The 9,245-nt window shown below is 40.6% G+C and overlaps 1 protein-coding gene across 3 annotated transcripts in view; it reads right to left on the minus strand.

The window, feature by feature from the left end:
* Positions 1–1,607, minus strand: part of trpv1.L (transient receptor potential cation channel, subfamily V, member 1 L homeolog) — a 43,678-nt gene extending 42,071 nt beyond the window's left edge. Inside the window, exon 1 of one of the 3 annotated variants that reach the window (XM_041581644.1) lies at positions 998–1,607. The gene's annotated coding sequence lies outside the window, so the exon portion shown is untranslated. The remainder of the gene's footprint in view (positions 1–997) is intronic. The other 2 variants (XM_041581642.1, XM_018246044.2) reach the window with 2 other exon arrangements.
* Positions 1,608–9,245: the final 7,638 nt, after the last annotated feature.

Here is a 9,245-nt window from a genome sequence, read left to right on the forward strand (position 1 = left end):
CAAATTACAAAAAGATCAGTTATTCAGAAAACCCTATGTCCCGAGCATTCTGGATAATAGGTCCCATACCTGTACAAAATAAAAATTCCGACAACAAATAATAAATAATGCTGAAGCTTGCTTTTTATTATTTTACTGCAGAATAACTTAATTTTAACCTGAATTGTATGTCAGATATCTAAACTCTGAATTAAAAAAACACAACAGATCTTTTCCTTTTTAACTTATGCATTCGTATACAGGCATGGGACCTGTTATCCAGAATGCTCGGGTCCAGAGGTTGTCCAGATAACGGATCTTTCTGTAATTTGGATCTTCATACCTAGTCTACTAGAAAATCATGTAAACATGAAATAAACCCAATAGGCTGGTTTTGCTTCCGGTAAGGATTATTTATATCTTAGTTGGGATCAAGTACAAGGTACTGTTTAATTATTGCAGAGAAAAAGTAAATCTTTCTGTAATTCGGAGCTTTCTGGATAACGTGTTTCCGGATAATGGATCCCATACCTATTAAGATAGGAGACACGCATACATTTTCTAATGCCAGTACAATGTATTGCTACTAATACCCCACAACTTTCATACGCTGGAGAATGCTAATAGTAACAGGTATAGGATCTATTATCTGGAATGCTCGGGACCAGGGGTTTTCCGGATAAGAGATCGTTCTGCAATTGAGATCACCGTACCTTAAGTCTTTAAAAATCAGTTAAATATTAAATAAACCCAATAGGCTGGTTTTGTTTCCAATAAGGATTAATTATATCTTAGTTGGGATCAAGTAGAAGCTACTGTTTTATTATTACAGAGAAAAAGGAAATCATTTTTAAAAAATGCAATTATTTTATTATAATGGAGTCTATGGGAGATGGCCTTCCCGTTAATTTAGATGTGGATAACAGGTTTCCGGATAAGGGATCCCATACCTGTACTGCAGTAACATCTTAATACAAACTAAGTACAAATACACAAATAGACAAGAGAATACTCTTACCTTGTATAGTGTTTTATAGGTTTTTCAGTATTTTACAGGGAAAATATTCCGTGATGTTGACCGTACCAATATAGAATCCAAGGGGAATCTTCTCTGGGTCTGGTTGTTTCATGTAATTATTCCGTAAATGAGCATTAAGCAATTTAAGGGTTTCCAAGAGAGACTGTGCTTTCTCTGACAATATGGCTTGTGTTATACAGGCAAACTAAGTAGGCAGGGCAATGCCTTCTCTATAGGATTCGTTAGCATTTTGTCGCTCTGCAAAGTGCAGATCCACTCCTCAAACTAATAATGAGTCAAGATGATCCGGTGGAGTAGAGGCAGCTATTCCCTGGAGTCGTCAAAGCTTTTACCAGAAGCCATGCATATGTGAAGCCTGCATTTAGCAACATATGTCACGAACTGAGCTTTATGGCAGTGTCTTTTGATGATAACAAAGAAGAATACTGTGAAAAGCATGGGAAAAGGATACTGATTTCACGCAAATCAGAAGTATATTATCCCCAGCGGCTTCTACAACTGACATACCGGATTAAACTGAAATAACTCTGCCGGAAGGAACCATTAAGTCCAAAATACATACTCGATCTGCTAATTCCTCCGTTATCCAGAAAGCTCCGAATTAAGGGAAGGACGTCTCCCATAGACTCCATTTTAAACAAACAATTCCAATTTTTAAACATGATTTCCCTTTTCTCTGTAATAATATAACAGTAACTTGTACTTACTCCCAACTGAGATATAATCAATCCGTATTAGACGCAAAACAATCGTCTTAGGTTTATTTAATCGTTAAATGATTTTTAGCAGATTTAAGGTATGGAGACCTAAACTACGGAAAGATCCCTTATCTGTAAAAACCCCAGGTTTCGAGTATTCCAGGTGCCATACCTTTATTCATGTTCTGTTAATTCATTAATTGAAATAATTTTTTTTTATAATTTTGATGGTAACCAATGTTCTGCATTTATCGCCTGCCGTTATGATAGTACAGGTATAGGACCTATTGTTAGGGACCTGGGGTTTTCTAGATAAGAGATATTTCTGTGATTTGGATCTCCATACATTATGTATTCTTAAAATTAATTTGAACATCAAATAAACCCAATAGGATTGTTTTGCCTCTATCAAGAATGAATCATATCAAGTACATATCAAGTGCACTTATTACAGGTATGGGATCCGTTATCCGGAAACCCGTTATCCAGAAAGCTCCAAATTACAGAAAGTCCATCTCCCATAGACTCCATTTTATCCAAATAACCCAATTTTAAAAATGATTTCCTTTTTCTCTATAATAATAAAACAGTATCTTGTACTTGATCCAAACTACAATATACTTAATCCTTATTGGAAGCAAAACCAGCCTATTGGGTTTATTTAATGTTTACATGATCTTCTTGTAGACTTAAGATATGAAGATGCAAATTACAGAAATCCATTTCCCAGAAAACCCCAGGTCCTGAGCATTCTGGATAACAGGTCCATACCTGTATTACAGAGAAAAATAAATCTGAATTATTTGATTAAAATGGAATTTAAGGCCTTTCAGTAATTCAGAGGTTTCTGGATAACACATTTCCAGATAACGAATTGCATACTGTACTTGTTAATCTAATTTTTATATATATGGCACATATACATAAATGTAGGGGTCATTCGTGATAAGAACTGCAAAAAGGTCCTAATGATTGTGCGTATTTAAAATCTCCTTCTGCTTCTGTGTATTTGTGCCAAGCACCATTGCACCAACCCAGTCTATTCTAAGTGCACCTATTTATATGACGGAATCCTGCAGGGCAACATTTATACATTTACCCGTTATCCAGAAAGCTCAGAATTACGGAAAGCCCCGCCTATAAACTCCATTTTATCCAAATTATCCAAATTTTTAAAATCGATTTCCATTTTCTCTGATAAAAAAACAATACCTTGTACTTGATCCAAACTAAGATATAATTAATCCTTATTGGAAGCAAAACCAGCCTATTGGGTTTATTTAATGTTTACATGATTTTCTAGTAGACGGTATTAAGATCCAAATTGCAGAAAAAATCCATTATCAGGAAAACTCCAGGCCCTGAGCATTCTGGATAACAGGTCCCATTCCTGTATTGCACGTGTGTGCTCATGCCTAGGGTGCACTTTAAGGTGGCCATACACGGGCCGATAAAAGCTGCCGACAGACCGAGTCGGCAGCTTATTGGCCCGTGTATGGGGGCCCCCGACGGGCTTCCCCGATCGAGATCTGGCCGAAAATCGGCCAGATCTCGATCAGATGGGATTAAAAATCCCGTCGGATCGCGGCCGCATCTGTTCGTTGATGCGGTCCCGCGATCCGACCGCCCGTTTGCGTTCGCTAGGATCCGATCGTTGGGCCCTAGGGCCCACGATTGGATCAGCCCGATATTGCCCACCTCAAGGTGGGCATATCGGAGGGAGATCCGCTTGTTTGGCGACATCGCCAAACGAGCGGATCTCTCCATGTATGGGCACCTTTAGGTAGGCGGCTCACAGGTGACTAAATATTGTGGAGATGTAACCACTAAGATACCTGGGAAAGTCCAGGACTGATTTATTTATGTCCAGGGTTCCCAACAGTGTGTTTCCGGGACTGCTAGTCCAGCCCCGGTGTTTGGGGTCTACCTGAGGCATCTCAGGTGAAAAATTAAAAGGCAGCTCAAGCCAGAGTGTTGAGCTCCAGTCTGGGAAAAGACACAGGATCGCTGCTTGTGTGAACTCACTGAGAAGGATTTAAATCACCACAAAGTTTGGGATTTTGCATTTTCCTGAATGTTCTCTGTTTTGGGGAGACAGGCGGTAGGCCTCCTCCTGATTAGTTAGGAAAACTGACCGATATAAGTTAGGAGCCCATTAAGTGGCAAGGATTTTATTTTGAACTGTTTGTTTTGTTTATTTTGCTGCAAGTGAAAATAAACTGCCCAAAAGAGACTACACTCTCATGAGTTGTGATTGTGCCTTGGGCTGTGTTACCCCCAGAAAACTGATCCCAGCTACCTAAACCCTTACAATATGTATAAAAAAAAAAAGAACTGCTAAAAAAAATCTCCCACTATCTGCTGTATTCTCACAGGTAAATCTGGCAGCCGAACTGAGGGTGGGAGGTACTTTGTCCTTTGACAAAGCCAAAGTGGGCGATGCATAAGGCAACACCAAACCAAAATACAGCCTTATCCGCGTCAGGTGGTAATTCCAAGATTTCCAAAGAACCAAACGCAAATGTCATTTTAACTCTGTCAGAAACAACATATTTTCTTTGAAATAATGATTTGTGTATGAGGTGCCTATCTCTACCCCTGAGGGTCTGGCCACACGAGCAGATTCAGGGAGATGAGTTGCCCCAGCAACAAATCTCCTCTTCTTCAGGGCGACAATCTCCCCGAACTGCCTTCCCCCTGCTTCGTTTTCCGAAGTCGCCGGAAGTTGCCTCAAGAGGAAACTTTGGGCGACTTTGGAAAACGAAGCGCCGCGTGTGCATTTCAAGGCGATTTTCATTTTAGCCGGCGGAGGGCAGTTTGGGTAGATTGTTGCCCCGAAGAAGAGGAGATTTGTTGATGGGGCGACTAATCTATCAGAATCTGCTTGTGTGGCCAAACCCTAAATGCGAATTCATGTGAGTTAAAAAAAACTCAAATGAATTCGAAATTCTAATATTGATAAATTGATCATGCAGCTTAGTCACCACCAACTATACTGTTTTATTATTACAGAGCAAAAAGGGAAATCATTTTTTAAAAATTTGAATGATTTGATTAAAATTGGAGTCTATGGCAGATGGCCGTCCTGTAATTCAAAGCTTTTTGGAAAATGGGTTTCTGGATAACTAATCTCATACCTGTAATAGGCAGATCACATATTCGACAAATAGCCTGTTTATTGGGTGCAATTTGAGCACAGCTGTGAAATTACCCTGTAAGCAAGAAATACAAGCAATACAATGTTTAACCAAACTGTAAATTAAATAAGTTCCTCCACCAAATCTGTAACTGCCCTTTCAGCTGCCCCATTCATCACTGTTTTGCCTATAGTTTGGGAATCATTGCTCAAAAAAGGAGGCTGTACCCATACACATTTGTAGTAAGCAACATAATCGGGAACGTATCTTTCCCTGAAAATGATAAACACAATAAATTTCTAAGTGACCACATTGTTGGTCACAGAAAAAATACACTAGACCCTTAGCATCAAATCATGTTACCGCCACTAATAATTGTGGTTGCTAAGTGCCTTTTAAGGTTCAATAATAAAGACAATTGAGTGGAAATGTTTTTCCTCTGCACAAATCACAATAAAATTAGAGTAAGAAACAAATGGATTTAAAGCAAATTGGCTGTGCTCGTCTGAAACCTATGCAGGTCAGGAAATGTAACATTAGAGATGTAATCCGATTAAAAAATGATTTATCTAAAATGTACAGGATTTACTAGAAAAGGAGATTTTGTGTACCCGCCGTTAAATCTCTTTCTCTTCAGTCACTTGGGGGGCACAGGAACAGTGGGGTATAGCTGGCACCAATAGGAGGCAGGACACAATAATTAAAATAAACTAGTCCCTCCCTCCGCCTGCTATACCCCCCTCTGCAGGCAGATGCAGCTCAGTTCGTACTAAAGCAGAACAGGAGGTTACTATATCAAAAAACAGTAAAAAATAGAACTAAGTACAAAAAAACTGGTCAACCATGTCTGAGTTCAAGTGAAAAAGGCCTCAACCCAGGGAGGGAATTCCTGGGAGTGACTGAAGAGAAAGAGATTTAACGGTGAGTACACAAAATCTCCTTTTCTCCATTGTCAACTTGGGGAACACAGGAACAGTGGGGACGTACCAAAGCTGTCCCCTAATACATATATGGATGGGAAGAGAGGCCTAGGTGGAACTAGCCACTGCAGCTTGAAGAACTTTCCTGCCATAGCAGGTGTCAGATCATATGTCGCAAAGGTATCAAATTGGTAGAATTTGGCAAAAGTGTGGATAAAAGTCCACGTGGCAGTCTTGCACAATTGTTAAAAAAAACAACAAAAAAAAACATACTCCTGAAGACAGGAGTAAAGGATGTCCTAACCTCCTGAGGACGCAATGAAACTGAGCTGCATCTGCCTGCAGAGGGGGGTATAGCAGGCGGAGAGAGGGACTAGTTTATTTTAATTATTGTGTCCTGCCTCCTAGTGGTGCCAGCTATATCCCCCTGTTCCTGTGTCCCCCAAGTTGACAATGGAGAAATACACCAATTCCGATTATTTTTGAATTTAGAACAAATACACAATCCTCTAGAACAGTGCTGTCCAACTTCTATGGTCCAATCTACATGGTGGAGGGCCAATAACGGAAGCCAGCGTTAGCCGCTCCCTGTTTTTTTAGACCACACCCACTTTAAACCACACCCATGTTACCGCAAGACCATGTCCACATTAATAGCACACCAAAAAACCAAATGGTTGGTGCTCATTGCAGGGATCAGGGCTGGAAGTAGGGGTAGACAGAGTAGGCGGCTGTCTAGGACGCCATCATTGAGGGTCGCACTTTTCAAGCGTTTATTTAATAATTTGTTTCACTAATCATGGTCACCCAGTTGGGTGGAATCCATCTCCTTCCCCTTCTCCCTCTTGCCGGCAAGTAATAGCTCCTTCAATGCGGTGCACCTTGTGCCTGCCCTGGCAAGGATGTCACTCATATGTGAAAACAGATAAGTCATATTAAGACATACCCATAAATCCATATGCCTCCTCCTCCCCTGTGTATAATACAGTACCTCAGCATATGAGTAAACACCTTAGGGGCCACTAACAATAATTTTCAAATGCTAACAAACCCCCAGAACAAATACCAAAGTATGACACACACAGGAGCATACGGAAGGCAGAAGACAGGAATCAGGACCAGTCTAATATTTACTACATACACTGACACAGTGCTGGTGCCTCATTAAAATTTTGTATAAGGTGTGAACAGGTGAACAATGTGGGCAATTTCAGTCTGGATCTCAGGTGTGAACAGTACAGGCCTTTAGGGGAGTGAACAATAGAGGTGTCACAAGTGTGAACAATACAGGGGGATCACAGGTGAGAACAATACAGGGGATTAGAGTCTGAATTTGAGTTTAAAACAATGCAGGGGCCAGTTAATCTCTGTAGTGATACCTTTTAAATCTTATTTATGGTAAAAAAACACAGCAGGCAGACTTTGATGTGGAGGGCCACATGAGGGGGGGTCGCGGGCCACATGAGGGCCGCCAGTTGGGCAGTCCTGCTCTACAATATTGAATGGTTTCAAAGGCATTTTCCATGATATAGGGCCCTGTACCCTAAGGGGGTTATTTATTAAAGTCTAAATTTTGAAGGATTTGGAATTCAGACCAATCCCAAAATAGTGAATTTTGTGCATCCTTAATCTAAATCAAGCAAAAAGTTTTGGTATTTGTCCGAATCTTGGATTCCATGTATCCCTTTTATTCACTACATTCACAAGGTTCCACTCGGTATAGAACGTGCCTTTACCATTATGGCACAAATATTGGCTGGTTCCCAGTGGCCTCAAAGCAGGTGCTTATTTTTTTTAATTCTTGGCTTGGGGGCAAGTTTTAGTTGCATTAAAACCAGGTGTAGTGCCAAGCAGAGCCTCCTGTAGTCTGCCAGTCCACATATGGGCTACCGAATAGCCAACCCTCATGGCACCCCCGGAACTATTTCCATGCTTGTGTTGCTCCTGTCATTTGAATGAGGCTCATGGGTAAAGAAGGTTGGGCACCTCCTGTTTTATAGAAGGAAAACATTTCCTCTTCGTTATGTTTCCTGGATTCAATTATTTCAGTATTAAAATGCAGAGCATTAATATCCTGACAATATAATGTTCTTCACATGACTGCCTAAAGGTTTACAGATCCAGCACCATGGAAAAGGGCGGCATTGCAGAAGGATGGATATTGCGTGACATGGTTCTGGGCTGATTTTTGATTTTTATTAGCTATTGTTTAAACTAGCTATTGGTCAGTAAGCCATGACTCTTTATATAAGAAGCAATTATAACGCTTGATGCACTGGAGAGCAAGTTCAGCTTTCATAAAGTTCCCTTATTAGCACATCTAGAAAGATAAGATAATGTATATTTGTAATACCTATTGGCCAACTTACAAAGGGCCAGAAACTAGTGCAGGAAGGTTCGTTACAAAAAACCATTGCTGCTCCATGCATCAGTTGTGCCTAGCCCTTCCAGTATTGTGTGCTCCCACTGAAAATTCTAAATAAGTCCAGTGCCTCATGTCCCCCAAGCTGTACATGATGGGGCAGATTTGCTAAAGGGTGAAGTGACTAACGCTGGCGAAAATTTGCCAGCGTGACGTCATTCAGGCACTTCGCCGATTTACTAACAAGGGCAGGCGTAACTTCAATAGCGAAAGAGACAGGTGCTAGCAATCTTTCGCACTCTATCACCAGGCAAATTTTCGCACTGGCAAATGGACGTAAGTCTGCAAATTCAATAAGGATTTTACTGAACATTACCTCTTTCGCCAGACTTGCCTTCGCCAGCTCAGACCAGGCGAAGTGCAATGGAGTACATAGGACTTACTCAATTTTTAGTGGAAAATTTTTCTAAGTCCCAAAAAACGCTGGTGTCAGAGTCATAGCCTGCAAAAGTCCTTCATTTTTTTTTTTTTTAGGTAACCGGTTCCCCCATACATTTTGTAACATATGGAACACAAACTATACAGTGGGCTCGTGTAGGGCAACAAACGATTTTATTTTCTTTATTAAGGTTCCCTGGACTTATGTAATGTATTTGCTGCAACATATACGTCCATTAAACTTTATAATTTCGCCCTGGACACAACTTTGCATTTTAGTAAATTAGCGTTGTCTGAGCGAATTTTCGCCTGGCGAAGTGTAGCGATGTGTGCGAAGCCATTGCTGTTGAATTTTCCCAGGTTAGGGAATTTGCCCCGATGAATGACGTGAATTGGGGACACCCATCCACTGCCCATATCCCATCCCTCCAGTATGCATCACTGCCAGATGAAGGCAGCAATGCATACAGCTCTTTGTGCTTCATTCTAGAAGAATAGCACTATGGAGCAACAAGAAAATAGGGGACAAATGGCAAAAGCCATGGAGCTTTGCACCTTGCCCCATTTCTTTTAAAATTAATCTTCGTGATTGTATTAAGCCCTATAAATACATGCCAAGGTCACTTTCCCATAGGTCAGAAATAAAGGGGACATAAAAATCAGCCAAAAAAG

This window comes from Xenopus laevis, chromosome 2L, assembly GCF_017654675.1.
Source record: "Xenopus laevis strain J_2021 chromosome 2L, Xenopus_laevis_v10.1, whole genome shotgun sequence".
Taxonomy (NCBI): domain Eukaryota; kingdom Metazoa; phylum Chordata; class Amphibia; order Anura; family Pipidae; genus Xenopus; species Xenopus laevis.